The sequence below is a fragment of the Neovison vison genome, chromosome 8, assembly GCF_020171115.1.
Source record: "Neovison vison isolate M4711 chromosome 8, ASM_NN_V1, whole genome shotgun sequence".
Classification (NCBI taxonomy): domain Eukaryota; kingdom Metazoa; phylum Chordata; class Mammalia; order Carnivora; family Mustelidae; genus Neogale; species Neogale vison.
In genome coordinates, this window is record NC_058098.1 from 35,030,360 (window position 1) to 35,048,085 (window position 17,726).

The following is a 17,726-nucleotide window of genomic DNA, read 5'->3' on the forward strand; positions in this document are numbered from 1 at the left end:
ACGTGATGGGTTTATCATGATTACTGTCATTTTTATTGAATTGATCAACTTTTGGAAATTTGTTTCAGTTTCTAACATAGCAATACAGACAGAATTAATAAAAGCAAAACTGAGTTTCTTAACAATTTAAGAGTGTGAAAGGGCTCGGAGACCAAAGATTTTGAGAACTTCTGGTTTAAAACTATGAGCTAGGTGGTGATTACATGGGTATTTACATAGGTAAACACTTATCATAGGTAAACACTCAACACTTGTGTACTTTGCTACATATATGTTTCTCAGTTAAAACCATGTGGGTTTAAAAAAAAAAAGATTTCATTCATTTATTTGACAGAGAAAGGGAGAGCACAAAGAGAGAGAGCAGCAGGCAGAGGGAGAAGCAGGCTCCCTGCTGAGCATTGAGCTCAATGTGGGGCTTGATCCCAGAACTCCAAGATCACAAACCTACTGCAACCAAAGGCAGACGCTTAACTGACTGAGTCACCCAGGTTCCCCTAAAACCATGCTTTAAAAAAATGTATAGGAAAGTATATTATGCTCATGGTATAAAGCAGATTGGGAAAAATTAAAATATAAGTATGAAAAAAAAAACCACATATATATATATATTCAGAAGTTCAGAAGGCGTTCTGCCAAAATGACAAAACTTATCTCTGAAGCTTGTTGCTAAGTGGGAACCAGTGAAGTGACATCATTGTCTAAGAGAATTTTGAGTGTAAAATTAAATCAGCAGGCCTTTCTCCACACCTTTCATCAAAGAAAACAGGAAAGCCTGTGCTGAATGAGGAGAGGCAGAGTTTGAAGCAGTATATGCCCTCTTCTTCCTCCCTTCTAGCTATTTCCAGGCGAACCCTCCAAGTTAGCCACAGAAAATGATCTGAACAAATCCAAGAGTCACTAAGAGAAAAACTGACAAGGGACAAGAAAAGTCTACACCTAGGGAAAAGAATAAAAAGATACACCCACAGACAGCTGTCAAACTAAAAAGAAACTACAAGATAAATAAATTGGACTCCCAAAAATGAAGTTACAGTAAAGTCCAATAATAGTGTTGAGCAAACTGGAAGTGGGTAAAACTACACTCCGCTAAAACAGACATAATTTTCTATTGCACAGAGCAGTGTCAAGGACAGTCTGCTGTGAGATCACACTGACCAGGGGTTAAGTCCTAACTCCAGTATTTACTCACTGCGGACTTTGCGTACACCACTTAATTAACCCGCACCTCCATGTGTAGAAAGGGCATAACACCACCTACCTCAAAGGCTGCTGTCAGAATTAAAGGAGATTTTAAATGTTAAGAGCGTACAGTTTGGGGCCTATATCATAATTGTTCAATGAGTGACATTTTTAAAGTGTTTATTGCCTTCTGATCAAAAATTTTCTTCTCAGTAATACATAATATCTATAACCCCTTTTAGGAATGTTCAAATCCTATCACTTATTTTTACATGGTGTATGAAGGCATAATTTTAAATTTGGGGGAAAAATGTACTAAATTGATATACTATTAATGATTTATTAACAAAGTTTGTTTCAGTAAGATGTGTAATAGTATTCATTAGATGCCTTCAGAGAGGGAAATTGTGATTTTTTTCCAATATACCAAACTTCCAAAGAAGATACAGTATCTGTCCATTTATCAGTTGACAGGCATTGGAGTTGCTTCCAATTTGGGGCTATTATGAATGTTGCTGCTATGGACATTCAGGTCCACTTTTTGTGTAAACATAGGTTTTCATTTCTCCTGGGTACATACCGCTGCGCAACAGAATAGCTGAGTCAGATGGTAACTGTGTTTAACCTTTGAGGAATTGCCACACTGTTTCCCAAAGTGGCTGTATCCATTTACATTCCAACCAGTAAAGCCCAAGGCCTCAGGTCTCTCCACATCTTTGTCGACACTTGCTTTTATCAGTCTTTTTGATTGTAGCCGTCTTTGCATGGGTGTGGTGGTATCTCATTGTGATTTTGATTTGCCTTTCCCTGATGATTGTTATTTTGTATCTTTCCATGTGTTTATTTGCCATTTGTATACCTTCTTTGAAGAAATATCTACTCAGAGGCTATGCCCATTTTTAAATTATTTGTCTTTTTATTATTGAGTTATGAGAACTTTTATATGCTTGAAATACAAATCCTTTATCAGATATATGATTTGCAAAACCTCCTTCCCATTCTGAGTTATCTTTCACATTTTTGATGGTGTCCTTGAAGCGCCAAAGTATTTGATTTTGATGAAACCCAGTTTATTTCTTTTGTTGTTTGTGCTTTTGGTATCATCTCAGAAGGAACCATTACTTAACCCCAGGTCACTAAGATTTATGCTTCTTTTCTTCTGAGAGTTGTATAGTTTCAGCACTTACGTTTTGTTCTTGATTCATTTTGAATTCATTTTTGTATGTGATGTGAAATGTGGGTCTAATTCCCTTCTTTTGTATATAGATATTCAGTGATTCCAGCACCCTTTGTGGGAAAAGATGATTCTTTCTTGATTGAAGTGTCTTGACACTCTTGTTGACTATCAGTTCATCTTCAGTGTGAAGGTAAACTCACTTTTGAAATACTCATCAGGCACCCCCGACATTGCTCAAAATATAGATGACCTCCACCTAGCCAAATGGTCTCTTCTACAAGCTCCTCTGAAACCTTCAGCAATGCTTGACACAGACAGTGAGGCATTGTCTCATTCTTGAAACTCTCACCTTTGTCTTTAGGGCCTCATACTATATGGAGGAAAAAAACCCTTCATGTTCTAGTCCCACATTCTCCCAGGAAACTCCTCCCCTTCTTCCTTTCATGCAGGGCAGGCAGACCTTTGGAAACTTCTGTCTATGAAGCTCCCATCCCACCACATTCTCCCTCAATCTGACCTTCTCTGAATGCGATACATAACCTGTAACCCAGACCACATTAGTTAGACTTTTATCTTTTACATGCTTTATCCTCATCACCCCATTTAGACAGGAAGTTCACAATAGATTAGTCTGTATTGCTGTATAACAAATTGCCACAAATTTATTGTAAACCCACTTGTTATTTCACAGTGTTATAGGTCAGAAGCAGGCAGAGTAGCTAGGTTCTCTGCTCAGGTCTAACCTGGCTGAAATCAAGGTCAAGTGGGCTATGATTTCATCTGAAGCTCAGGACCCCCTTCCAAATTCAAGGGATCATTTGCAGAATTCAGTTCCTTGCTGTTATAGGACTGAGATCCTCATTCCTGGCTGGCTGTTCTCAGCTCCTAGAAGCTGCCTATAGTTCCTGGCCCCATGGCCCTATCTATATGTCCTCTTTTAAGATGACAGATTACTTTTTGCAAGAGCAGAAGCAGAATATCTCTGCTGTATGCTTCATCTTCCAGAAAGGGCCCAGTCCCTTTTCAGAACTCATTTGATTAGCTCAGGTAGCCTAGAATAATCTCTTTTCTGACGAACTCAAAATCAACAGTTTGGTATTTTAATTACATCTGCAAACTTCTTCCAACTGTCTAATGTAATATAACCTAACCAGGGAACTGAAGTTTATCATATGCAGCCCTGCCCACACTTAAGAGGACGGGATTATATAAAGTATATATACAAGGTGTAGGAACATTGATTGTTATCTTAGATTTCTGCCTACCCACACGGAAACATACATACCCTCCTAGCACAGACCCCAAATGTTAGAGTTAAATCTTCCATGATTATGACATTTAGCAATCTCTCTCATTTGATTCCCATATGACAAGCAGGTCAAGAACATTATCACCATTGTACAGATGGAGAAATTATTGAATTCAAGGTCACAAAACTATACTGTAGGAGATCAAAGAATAGAGTCCAAATTTCTCTTCTCTACGGAACCACCAGTCTATAAGACATCATCATATCTAATACCTACAAACCATGATCACAATACCACCTGACATTTTACAGTAACAATTGACAAAGCATCACCCCAGAAGCAATGTCATTTAATTGTCATGGCAACCCATTAGTGTGGGTTTTATCATTTCTTCTTCAAATGAGGAAACAATGAAGTCCCACAGCATAGTAAAGAACAAATAATAAGCTCCCTGCTTTTGGTGCTATTATAAATCAACTTATGTAGACTACCACGCAAGGTATGATAGGAAAAATGCAAAGGGATATTATTTTTGCCTTAGAAGAATTTATTTGTTGGTAATATGCCAGGAATTGATAGATTGAACACATCCTAACATTAGATTTGATTTTAAATAATACCAATTAAAGAAGTTCAGCAGCATAACAAAATCTAAATAGAACTTTGCTTTTGAAAGTCTAGCCTATGGATCAGCAAATGATGCCCCACTGACCAAATCCTATCTGATACCTGCTTTTGCAAGGCCTGTGAGCTAAGACTAGTTTTTACATTTCTAAGGGGTTAGAAAACAATTTTAAAGAAAACCTTTTTTTGATTCAGAAAAATTATATAAAATTCAAATTTCAGTGTCCATAAATAAAGTTGTATTGGAACACAAGCACACTCATCCATATCTTACGATCTATGTTTGCTGTCATGTTACAACCGCAAGGGTTAAATAGTTGTGACAGAGACTGGATGGCCCCCAGAGTCTAAAATCTTTACTATCTCGCCCTTTAAGGAGAACATTTGCCAGATCCTTGATCTTTTAAGCTGAATGGAAAAGAGGGAAGGGGACGGAGGTGCTCCTGGGGTTGAGAAATAGAATGGCAAGAACCCACCTTTCCAGCTTTTGGGAGGAGAAGCCATAAAAGGTTGATTGAGCCCTCAAACAACTAGCTTTCTGAAACCCAGGACCCAGGCAACAGCAGAACCTCAGATGGGAGGGCTACGCAACGGCTTCATAAGCCTTTATAGAAGGAAGGGGACTGCCAAGAGAGAAGTCTGCCTTGGACAGGGAGTCCAGTCCATGCCGACTGGGACAAGGAACAGCGGCAGCAGTGGCCTCTCGGCTTCAGGAAAACCGGACTGCAGGGGAACCACACACGTGGGAGAAAAGCGCCCAGCATGTCTGCTGCACTGGGCCTGTTCTCAGCCTTGGAGAGTTAATGGGATTGGGGAACGGAATTATTTCAATTTAAAAAAATAAAGAAAAGGTACTTCCAGTGGCCAGAGTGTGCTAAATGCCTGTGTATGTATCTTAATCTCCCCATTAGATAGCAAACTCCTCAATGTCACACAAAAAGATGAGTCTTGACTTCAGCTTATTGGATTAGTCAATCAGGGAAAGGTATTAAGAAGGTTTTGCTCCTCTTTCCTCACGCACTGCCTGTTGGTGAGACGTTGTGAACAACAAAAGCCACGAATATTCCACAGTAAGTTACTCTTGAATGATCAATGTTGATCACTGAAACCAGTGAGAGCTAATCAGCTTCAGATCTTTATTTCTCATCATGAATAGTTTAACAGATAAGACAATATTTTGACAACACACAGATGCTATAATATATTTTAATAACAAAACACTATATTTTAATAACAAAACACTATATTTTAATAGCAAAACATCTAGAGATATGACTAAACCATAGGATTTGGGGGATGGGTTGTTTGGTTTTATGATTAAAAAAAAAAAAAAGACAAAGAATGGTAGCATTTCCAACTGAAATGGAATCTAGCCAGGCTTTCAGATTTCAAAGGGTTTATAATGGAAGAAACAGCCCATAAGTGGGTCACGAACAATCCTGTCCATTAATCATCCCGGGCCCAATGCATGGGCACACCAGGTGCCAAGGAAGTCATGAAACTCTGTGTCAAGGACAATGTGCTTTTTAAAAAATTGACTTCCAGGTATAAAAGTCTAACATTTGGTTTACATTATTATTACATTAATACATTATACATGTACAAGAAATTGAAGCCTGAACTGAGGACAGGACAAAGCAACAGCCCTCCCTTGAAATAGCTCAAGGATTCTTCATCATCATACAATTTATATGTTCAGCACTTCCTCCTTGTTGAGCCCCCACCTAAGCTACCACTGGATTATAATTCCCAGTGTTTTTTTGTTTTTTTGTTTAACCTGCTCTTCCACAATCTAGTGATTAATGATATTACTGTCTTCCTGCCTCAGGTTAAAAAATCCTAAGAATAATCTTTCTTAGTCTTTCTCTCATTCCTTGGTCTAATCAATAAATAAGTATTATTGGCTCTTCCTCTAAAATATTTCTGGAATGGAACCATTTCTCAGCTCTACTGGGTTAACTGACCTGGGTGTAGCCACCTTCACCTGCCATCTCTCATTCTGACAACTGTAGCAGTTTCCTGGTTTCATTTCCAACCATTCTTGAGGCCCTACAACCCTTTTTCCACACAGTAACACAGCAGAGTAATCTTCTTGGGGTATAAATCAGATCATGTAACTGATCTATTTAAAAACCTCTAGGGGGCGCCTGGGTGGCTCAGTGGTTAAGACCTCTGCCTTCCGCTCAGGCTCATCATTCCAGGGTCCTGGAATCGAGTCCCGCATCGGGCTCCCTGCTCAGCGGGGAGCCTGCTTCCTCCTCTCTCTCTGTCTGCCTCTCTGCCTACTTGTGATCTCTCTGTCAAATGAATAAATAAAATCTTTAAAAAAAAAAATCTCTTATTTAAAAAAAAAACAAAAAACCTCTAATGCTTCCCTCTGCACTAAAAATAAAAGCCAAACTTCTATCTCGAGCCTTAAACCTTTGCATGATATGGCCCCTGTTATTTGAGTTATCTACTCTTGCATAACAAACTATCCCAAAATTTAGTGCTTGAAGCAACAATAATTTGTTATATTTCATGATGTTCAGCAAAAGAACAGCTGGTCAGTTCTCTGCTCCATTTGGGCTGGGATCACTTGTATGGTTGCATTTGTTTGGGAACCCATATGGGGCTGAAATGTGCAACATGGCTTTCCTCACATGTCTAGCTCCTCAGCCAGGATGTCTGCCTGGGCCTCTCCCTCTCCACATGGTCCCTCCGCATTAGTGGGCAAGTTCAGTTGTCTTTTCCTGGCAGCTGAATCTCAAAGGGACAGAAAAGGAAGCTACCAGTATCCTTAAAGTCTAAGCCAAACACATAACATCACTTCCACCACATTTTATTGGTCAAAGCAAATCACAAGGCCAGCACAGACTCAAGGGGAGGGAAGATAGACTTGACTCTTGATTAGAGGAGTGACTTAAATGTTCAAGAACAGGAGGAATTTTTGGCAACCATCTCTAGAAATTCTCTTTCCCACCAACCTGTCTCTCCAACCTAATTTCATACCACTTTGCCCAAGCCATACTAGGCATCTTTGTCTTTTTTGTTTGGTTTTTGAGAGAGAGAGAGAGAAAGAGAGTGAGAGCGAGCACACCCAAGTGGGGAAAGGGGCAGAGGGAGAGAGAGAGAGAATCCATGCTAGGTGTGGAGCTGGATGTGGGGTTCAATCTCATGACCCTGAAATTAGGAACTGAGCTGAAATCAAGAGTCAGATGCTTCACTGACTAAGCCACCCAGATGCCCCATCTTTGTCTTTTTAATAGTTGCTGAGATAGGGACTGCTGGCATTCCTCCCAATATCCTTCAGTTCATCATCTTCAGGAGTAGAACTTCTGAGTTTCCACTAGGTTCCTGGCTCCTCAGAATAAATACCACACTTCCCAGGCTCCCTCAAAGCAAGTTATGACCATGTGATTACATTCTGGGCAATGGAATGTCAGGGAACATGTACAGAGGAAGTTTTAGCGGCCCTTCCTTTAAAGATATCAGTTTTCTTTCTTTTGACCCATATTTTCCTGCACCTTTTGCTCCTTCATGCTGGTTGGACCACGAGGGGGTCTGAGAATGAAATCCTTTCCAGGTTGGAGAAACCTGAAGCTTTGAGGCCATAGAACAGCCTACCAGGCCTGGAGCCATGATCCCTGGACTTTTCTTTGACAGAAGTACACTACTATCTTGTCTAAGCCATGGTTATTTTGGGTTTTCCATCTTTTACAGCCAAACTTTGTCCTTTGCAATGAACATTTCCAGCAGAGGAATCAGGAAGAGCAAAGGGCCTGAGGCAAGAGAATGTCCAGAATGTGAGCAGAGTGAGGAAATTGAGAGATTATGGAGGGGACAATAATGGCTATGTCAAATGGAGCCTGATAAACTTATCTTTTTCATCTGAATGAAACAGGAAGCCACTCCAGAGTTTTGAGAAGGGAGTAACATGGTCTTACTTACACTGCGGAGTCACTCTTGAGCCCATGTAAAGAAAAGCTATGGGAGAGGCAAGACAGAAACAGGGGCCTAACTAGGAGGTTTTTATCTAGATAAGAGGTGATGGTGGCAGAGACCAGAGAGATAGCAATGAAAATGGTGAGAAGTGTTCAGATCGTGGATCTAGTTTGTAGGGAGAAATGGTAAGACTTGCTGATGAATTGGATGTGGTTGGTATCTAAGCAATTGGAGTTGCTGCTAACTGTAATGGGGAAGGTTGAGAGGAAGCAGGGATTTAGGGGGTGGGAGCAGAGAGGAAATTAAGAGCTCTGTGTTGGACATTGTATTAGTCCAGGGTCTCAAAGAAACAGGTCAAGTAGAGTATGTATATATAGAGAGATTTATCTTAAAGAATTTGCTTGTGTAATTATGAATGCTGACAAACCTGAAATCTGCTGGCCAGGCAGGCAGGCAGGCTGGAGATCCAAGGAAGAGATGATTTTGCAGCTCAAGTCTGAAGGTAGTCTGGAGACAGAATCCCTTCTTCCTCAGGGGAACCTCAGTCTTTTCTCTTATGGTCTCAAGTGATTGAATGAAGCTCAGCCACATTGTGAGAATAATCTGCTTTATTCAAAGTCACTTGATGTAAACGTTGATCACATCTTGAAAACATGCCTTTACCACAACATCTAAACTGGTGTCTGGCCAAACATCTGGACAGCATAGCCTAGCCAAGTTGACACATAAAATTAACTATCATGGACATGTTAGATTGGAAATGCCTTTATATATCCCAGTAGAGATGCCTAGTAGGCATTTGACCTACTTGAGGTGAACCTGTGGGTTCATCAACATATGCATTTCATTTAAAGATACAAGATAGAAATATTAAGTGTAGGAAGAGAACAAGTTTGAAGCATTCCAGCTTTTAAGAGTTAGGACAGATGAAGAGCAACCACCAGAGGAAAGTGTGAAGAAGCCAGAGAGTCACCAGAACAGGGCAGGGCTCTGGTAGCCAATAAGTAAAATGCTTCCAAGAGGAAGAAAAGATTACTGTGTCACACTTTTGCTGATAGGTCAGGTAAGACATGATAATTTTTGCCATTGGATTTGGCAACTTGGAAATCATGAACAACTTCACTTATCAGTTAGGATTCAATCAGAGAAGTGGAGATAGTAGGAGATACACATTAAGAGACCTTTGCAAGGAATTGACTTATGAAATTGTGGGGGCTGACTAAGAAGTCTGAATTCCATAGGGCAGATCATTAGGAAAGATAGGCTGAAACTAAAAGGCATGGGCTAAAGCTTGTGTCCACAGGCAGATTTGTTTTCTTCAGGGAAGCCTTATGTCCTTCAACTGATTAGATGCGGCCCACCAGATAATCTAAAATATCTCCCTCACTTACCATCAACTGATTTAATCACACCTACAAAATATCTTCACAACAACACCTTGATTTCTATTTGATTGAATAACCTGGCTTAAACTAGTTGACACATCAAAAGAGCACCACACCTCAACAAGACCAGCCTCAGTGGACTGTGAGACTAAGAGCCCAATTGAAGTGAGTTCAAGAGAATGGGAGGAGAGAATGTGGAGATAGTTAGTGTAGATAATTATTTCAAAGAGATGAACTATGAAGGGAAGCAGAGAAATGAAGGAGTGACTGGAAGGAAATTAGAATGTGGGTTAAGAGGCTAAGATAGGATATAATGTAAGACCACTGGTGGAGAGGAGCTTGAGGAACTAGAGGCTTTGGTGTTAGAAAGTCATCTCAAAGGACACTGAAGCCACCTAGAAGAAGTAGGAATGACAGAGAGTGACAGTGAGTTGCTAACATATTCAGGGAACAAGACATGCTTAGGTTTGAATGGGGGTAACAGTACATGGTGGTATCAACAAGTCAGGAAATGACAGATGCTGGCGAGGATGCGGAGAAAGGGGAACCCTCCTACACTGTTGGTGGGAATGCAAGCTGGTGCAACCACTCTGGAAAACAGCATGGAGATTCCTCAAAATGTTGAAAATAGAACTGCCCTATGACCCAGCAATTGCACTACTGGGAATTTACCCTAAAGATACAAACGTAGTGATCCAAAGGGGCACGTGCACCCGAATGTTTATAGCAGCAATGTCCACAATAGCCAAACTATGGAAAGAACCTAGATGTCCATCAACAGATGAATGGATCAAGAAGATGTGGTATATATACACAATGGAATACTATGCAGCCATCAAAAGAAACGAAATCTTGCCATTTGCGACAACATGGATGGAACTAGAGCGTATCATGCTTAGCGAAATAAGTCAAGCGGAGAAAGACAACTATCATATGATCTCCCTGATATGAGGGAGTGGTGATGCAACATGGGGGCTTAAGTGGGTAGGAGAAGAATCCATGAAACAAGATGGGATAGGGAGGGAGACAAACCATAAGTGACTCTTAATCTCATGAAACAAACTGTGGGTTGCTGGGGGGAGGGGGGTTGGAAGAAGGGGGGAAGGTTATGGACATTGGGGAGGGTATGTGCTTTTGGGTAAATTGGAAGGGGAGATGAACCATGAGAGACTATGGACTCTGAAAAACAGTCTGAGGGGTTTGAAGTGGCGGGGGGGTGGGAGGTTGGGGTACCAGGTGGTGGGTATTATAGAGGGCACGGCTTGCATGGAGCACTGGGTGTGGTGAAAAAATAATGAATACTGTTTTTCTGAAAATAAATAAATTGGAAAAAAAAATGAACCTGGAAATCCCAAAAAAAAAAAAAAAACTTAAGGGAAAACTATGGTTCTTAGTTTATAACTTTAATAAAGTGAATATTAATTTAAAAAAAAAAAAAAAAAAGAACGGAGATTTGGAGTTACAACCTGATAACATCAAAGTGAAAGCTGGGGGAGTAGGGGACCAGAAAAGAAGTGAATCATCTGGGAAAACTGCAATGAGGAGCTAAGAGGACACATACCCACCTTTAAGCCCAACACAGGGAGTTGGGGAGGTGACTACTCTCTCTTGAGAGGGATGCACAGAGAACCGTGTCCTCATGTGAGATCCAGATCTGAGCTAGAGCAAGAGGTGTGGGGAATTTTCAGAGAAATTGAGGATTTAGGGGAAATGTTGATAACTGATAGTTTCAGAAGATGGGGTGGAGAGAGGAGATGACATCAGCAGGGGTTTTTCAAAGCTTTATTGGGAACAGCTTTGAGTCTACTACCCTGGGCTGTCTAACATTGACAGGGGTAAAAAATCACATGAGAATACTCTTTGTGGCTTCCATGCAGGTGATGATCATGAGGCTGTGAATGCTGAGGATCAAATAAGGATGGAAGTCTTGCCCAGAGCACAAGTTCTGGGGCCCTGTTTTCTGTTTTCACTCTTGCTGCAAGGGATATCCAAGATGGAAGCCAGGGAGTGGTAGACCAGCACTTAATCCCCCTGGGCCTAGGTTTCCTTGCTGGAACAATAATTTGACTGCAGAAATTCTCTGCAACAATTTCCAGCTATGCCAACCTGTGATTCTTCTTTAAAATAGTTCCATAACGGGGCACCTGGGTGGCTCAGGGGGTTAAAGCCTCTGCCTTCAGCTCAGGTCATGATCCCAGGGTCCTGGGATCGAGCCCCACATCAGGCTCTCTGCTCAGCAGGGAGCCTGATTCCCCGCCCCCCCGCCTGCCTCTCTGCCTACTTGTGATCTCTGTCAAATAAATAAAATCTTAAAAAAAAAAAAAACTTCCATAACTTGTGTTTGGCATAAGTGTTTGATTCCCAGAACATTCAATTTTTTGCCTTTTTTTGGCCCTTGTCAAAATCACTTTTTTTTTTAAAGATTTTATTTATTTATTTGACAGAGAAAGATTACAAGTAGGCAGAGAGGCAGGCAGAGAGAGAGAGGAGGAAGCAGGCTCCCTGCGGAGCAGAGAGCCCAATGTGGGACTCGATCCCAGGACACTGAGATCATGACCTGAGCCGAAGGCAGCGGCTTAACCCACTGAGCCACCCAGGTGCCCCTCAAAATCACTTTTAATGCCTTCTTGGCCTGTCCCATGACAAGACTGAAAGAACAAAAACATGTCATCAGCATCAGGTTCCTCTCCAGATTTCAAACATTTAATACAAAAATGCAAAGTACATTTACATTTAATACAAAAGGTAAAGTAGCTCATCACTATTTGTTATTGGTTAATGTTGAAATATTGATAATTCTAGATATATCCGTTTAAATAAAATCTATTCTTAAAATTAATTCTACACTTTTATTTTTTACTTTGTAAAATGTGGGGGTACCTGAGTGTGCGGTAGGTCAAGCATTAAACTCTTGGCTTCAGCTTAGGTCATGATCTCGGGGCGGTAGGATCAAGCCCTGCACTGGGTTCCACACTCAGCATAGAGTCTTCTCAAGATTCTCCTCTCTCGGGGCGCCTGGGTGGCTCAGTGGGTTAAGCCGCTGCCTTCAGCTCAGGTCATGATCTCAGGGTCCTGGGATCGAGTCCCGCATCGGGCTCTCTGCTCAGCCGGGAGCCTGCTTCCTTCTCTCTCTCTGCCTGACTCTCTGCTTACTTGTAATCTCTCTCTGTCAAATAATAAATAAATAAAATCTTTAAAAAAAAAAAAAAAGATTCTCCTCTCTCTCTCTCTCCCTCTGCTCCTCCCACTAATGCTCTTCCCTGCTCATGCTCCTCCATGTCTCTAAAATAAATAAATAAATCTTTAAAAAATAAAATAAAATTTCACTGTACCAGACTCAAAAACAGGGTAAATGGTGGTTACCAGGGAGTAGGAATAGAAGAGATATTGTTAGGGGTCCAAACTTTCAGCTAATCATTAAGTAATTCCCTGAGATCTAGTATACAAAACATAGACAACAATGTTGTATCATAATCATCAAACCTGCTAAGGGACTAGATCTTAATTATTCCCATCACAAAAAAAAATGATAATTATACGAGGTGATGGAAATTACAGTCATATTACAATATATAAATGTACCATATTAACATATTGTACCCCTTAAATTTATACAAGGTTGTATGTACATATATTTCAATAGAAAATAAGTAAATAACAATTGTAAGAATACAATGTGGCTACTGGAATATTTAAATTTACAATTGTAAAAAAAAATAAATTTACATTTGTAGTTTGCAGTATATTTCTATGGATAGTATTGCTGTTGAGATTTCCACCAGGCTCAGAGCAGACCATTCATGTGGCACCGCAGTTTGCAGTATGGTCCCTTCTGACCAGAAGCATCTGTATTACTTGGGAGTTTGTTAGAGATGCAATTGCTCTGCCCCTCCCCAGATCTACACAATCACAGAATCAGCATCTCGTCCAGGTATTTTCATTCAATGGCTGCCATGGTTAGCCACAGAACTGGAAGAACACTAGGCTAGTGCTTCTGGAATTGCAAAAATAAATCTTTGCAGATGACTGGGTTTATTAAATGGCTAGGTGATATAAATATTAGTTTTCACGTTCAAAATGTTGAAAAAATAGACGTGAATATTGAAGCCAAGCCAAGCTCTTGGCCCCTGGAAGAGGACTTCTTGGGACAAGGGAGGGGAGAAATAAATCATTAGGCTTAAAATGAGAGATTGAGGACTGTGGCATTGTAAGTGAAGATTCATTGAATTTGATTCTAAAAGTTTGGTTCTACATCTGAACCCCACCCTTTGTGGTTGGGCATTATTCTCAACACCATTTTACTAGGTAAGGAAACTGAGGCACGGTCAGGGTAATTAGCTGGCTCAAGGCCATTTCTGCTGGGGCCAGAGTGAATCTGGCTATGGAGCCGGTGGTGTTCTCCATTGTACTCACAGTCTTGCATAGGGTCCAAGCTGTATCTCAGTGACCCTGTAAAGGGGGTTATTTCTATATTAGTTCTTCCTGGCTATTAGAATCATCTGAGACATTTACAACTGCATTCCTGCCAGGTTCCACCCACTAGAGATTTTCTTGTCATTGGTCTGAAGTGGTTTCAGAGGTGCTAAAAAGTTCCCCAGGGACCTCAGAAACACCTACCATTTGACAGAGGGTCAAGATGAGGCTGGGAGACACAAGGCAGGATGAGTTAGCAGGGGTAAACTCCGGCTCTGTAAATTAGGCCAGGGCTTCTCCAAGCGGAATGTGCACAAGTCCCCTGGTTAGATGCAGGGAGTGGGTGGGGCTGGAGCTTCTGCAGTATCCAGGTGAGGGCCATGCTACTGGCCCACAGACTTCAGCGTTTGGACAGTGTGCTACCTGGATGCCCTAACCCCTGGGGCACTTTCCTGGTGGAAAGTTTGGCCTTAGGAGTGAGTCCCCACTTCTCCAGCAGGTGGGGAGTAGGCTCTGGATGCTTAACCCAAGTACGCTCTCAGAGTGGGGATTCCTTGAGGTGGCAGTTCTGATGGCCTGAGCACCGGACAAGGTCCAGTTAGCCTGGGATGAACACTGGGAGCACAGTCCATGTAGAAGTTCTTGAGGCCTGGGGGAAATTCTGGGAAGCTGAAATGGAAAAATCCCCACAGTTATAGCCCTGAAACAGGAACCCCAGTGACCTCACCCTTCTGTTCAATCGTCCTCCTCTCCCCTAACCTGAGCCTGGAGTTCTCCCTGGGCTTCTCACCCCCTCCCACTCCTGTCTGAACTGTGGGACAACGTTCAGGGATGGGAACCACCAACTTTGTCTCCCCTAAGGCACACGCTTTCTTGGCTAGAGGGTAGGACAGCCAGGATGCAAGCTTCTCAGTGTGTCTATCCTCTCCTCAACAACCCCATAGCTACCCTGACTCTCCACCCCAGTCCCTCCAATTTCCTCCAAAGTTCCCAGCCCACGGCGAGAAGCTGCCTTTGGATGGACCCGGGATGGAGGTTTTTTTTTCTCACCCACATCCCCCCTGCGGCTTGCACACCCCGGAAGAGTCCCTTGTGAGTCTCGTCCTCCTGCAGCCTTGCGCAGGAAAGGATGCCAACGGTGCGGTGCCGGCGGACGCTGGGGCCCCCAGGAAGGAGGCGGCGCGGTGCCTGGAGCTCCGGAAAACCGCCACCGCACTCACAGTCACGCAGTCCTCGGGGACCGGGGACGAGGCTCCTGTGCCCAAAACAGAAAACGGAGGAAGGGATAACTTCGTGTTTGGGGAAGGAGGGCGGAGGTGGGGGGGGAGGGGCGGGCGGGATTCGAGCTATTTCTGCAAGATCTTACATCGTAACCTCACTCCCCAAACCAAATCCAGCGGCCAGAGCTTCCCACCCGGCCTACGGGGGTCATCCGGCTGGGGTCCTACGCGCACCCCCTGCCAGCCGGCCTCGCCAGCCGAGGTTCCGGCCCATCAAGTCGGGAAATGAGACGATCCATCAGCTGGCCCTGACTGCGGGCCCGAGGCGTCCCCCATCTGTGCGCTTCACAGTCACCGGAGAATAACCGCGTAGCAGCAGCCACCGAGACTCCCGACCTCCGGGTGACAGAGGTGGCCAGAGTTGCTCTTGGTGGCTTTGGTGCTCTTGACTCTGAGGCCCATTTGGCTTGGCTTGGGTTTCCCGAGGCTGCGAGGCTGTGGGCGAGGTGGTGACTATGACCTCTATAGATTGAACTCTTTGACAAGGGGGGGGGGAGAGAAAAGGCTCGGGAGAATCAGAAACACAAAGAATGTCCCAAGAAGGACACAGATCTGGGCCGGGAGACAGCACTTGCGGGAGCAACCTGGGCTGCTGGGCCGGGGGAGACCTCTGACAGCCAGACCTGGGCGGCAGGAGGCCTGGGGGACTTTACAGGCAGAGGAAGGCTGGGACACCCGCAAATTTGCTTTTGAATTAAAAAATAACCATGGAGTCGCCCTGGAGAAATAAGTGAAGGTTAATGTTATTTTTAGTGTTATTATCCGGGATTTAATGTAATTTTTATTTTGAGGGGACTCTCAGGAGGGTCTCCACGGTGCTGTTCTGGATGGGGCCTTTCAGAGTTCTTATCCAGCCCTGTCCACCGAAGAGGAGATAGGCGGGGACTGGCCACCTCTGGAGCTACCAGAGAGCAGGTTCTGTGTTCCACCCGCAGCATGGGCTTGCACCCAGGAGGGCTCCACGGAAGGGGCGGTGGGTGCACCCAGGGACGTGGGTGCAGCCTCTGGGCCTGAGACTTACTGCTGAGAAGCAGGCTCCCGGTTTGTCCCTAAGGACTCCCATTAAGGTAGAAGCCTGGGCTTTTCTTCCAGTTGCAACCCGGGGTGGGGAACGCCCTCTGCTCCACTGCCACCCTCTTTCCCAAGTTGATTGATTGATTGATTTCCTCCCCCTCCTTTTTTTTTCCCCCTGAAGCTGAACAATACCCTAAGCTCACAACGCTGGGAACTGTGAGTCAGTTTACCGTCTCACCTTCGCCTTCCGGGTCTGGAAACTGCCGGCAAGGGCTGCCGCCAGCCCGGCCCGCAGAGGCCGCTTTTCCCAGGGCGCGCGCCTCTCCTCTGCCTGCGCACCTGGAGCCTCGTCTGCGGTCTCAGTTTCGATCGCCTCTCAGCAGAGTCTTTTCTCCGTCTGGGAAACCTCGCACAGGTCGGGGGTTGTCCAAGGACCGGGCTGCAGCGTGGTATCCCGTGTACCCCTGGCCCTGGAGCGCGCCTCCTTTAACTTCTGTTGTGGAAGCCAGACCACAGGTGAACTTCGGGGACCTTTCCCTCTGGTGTGGATATTGTGCTGGCGGTTTGGTAAGGAAGAAGAGAACTGCGATGCCTTGTTTACCTGGTCTCTCCTCTCACCCAAGTTCAGCATCCTACTCCCCCTCCCCCCGCCAATTCTCCGGGGTTTTCTCGGGATGGGGGAGGGACCCGAGAGGACCAAGGATCAGAGAACGCCAGGGTCTCACCTCCCACCCACCTCTCCCCAACTCTGGGTTTGCCAAGACTTCCTGCGGCATAGGAGCTCCGAAGAGGGTCGCGGAGGAACCAGGGATTCGCTCTCTGCTAGAGACTTTCTTCCTCCTTTTTCGAGTCTTAACTACTCTCCACGCCCAAACACAAAAGACCCTGCAGATCCAGGCGCCCGTGGCCGAACTCGCTCAATCCCAGCACCTTTGTAATTGATCCCCTTTCTCCGCTTTGGAGCCGGTGTGGACCTCACCTTTGCAACTGGACGGGGGGTTCTGTCCCCTGTCTACACCAGGAGCGGCTGCGCCAATGTGTCAGGAGTCCAATCCAAGTGCCAGGCGCCAAGGTTTTTCTCAGATTGAGGTCGTTGCGAGCTCCGGGCGCTAGGAGCCAGGCAGCAGCTCGCATCTCCCTTCGCTCAGGCAGAAGTTCCCATGTGTGGAGTCAGCAGCCTGCGGGCCCCGCGAAGCTCCAAGTCCTGCGCAACCAGCCCACCTGTGTCGGTACCACCCAAAGGTAATGCCACATCCTAACCAGCACACACTTATCCGACGTTGAGACAGTACGCTTTAATAATGGAATTCCCAGCAGGTTTTTCCCTAAAGAAATTGCGCAGATCACCTCCCAACTAAGGTCACTCATAGAAGCATTGTGTTTAGTCTGGGAGGGATTCTTTAGGAAAGGCATTTTGATGATGAAAGTGGCGAAGCTACTGCACAGAAGTCCGTCGCTACTAATAGCTATCATATTGCTT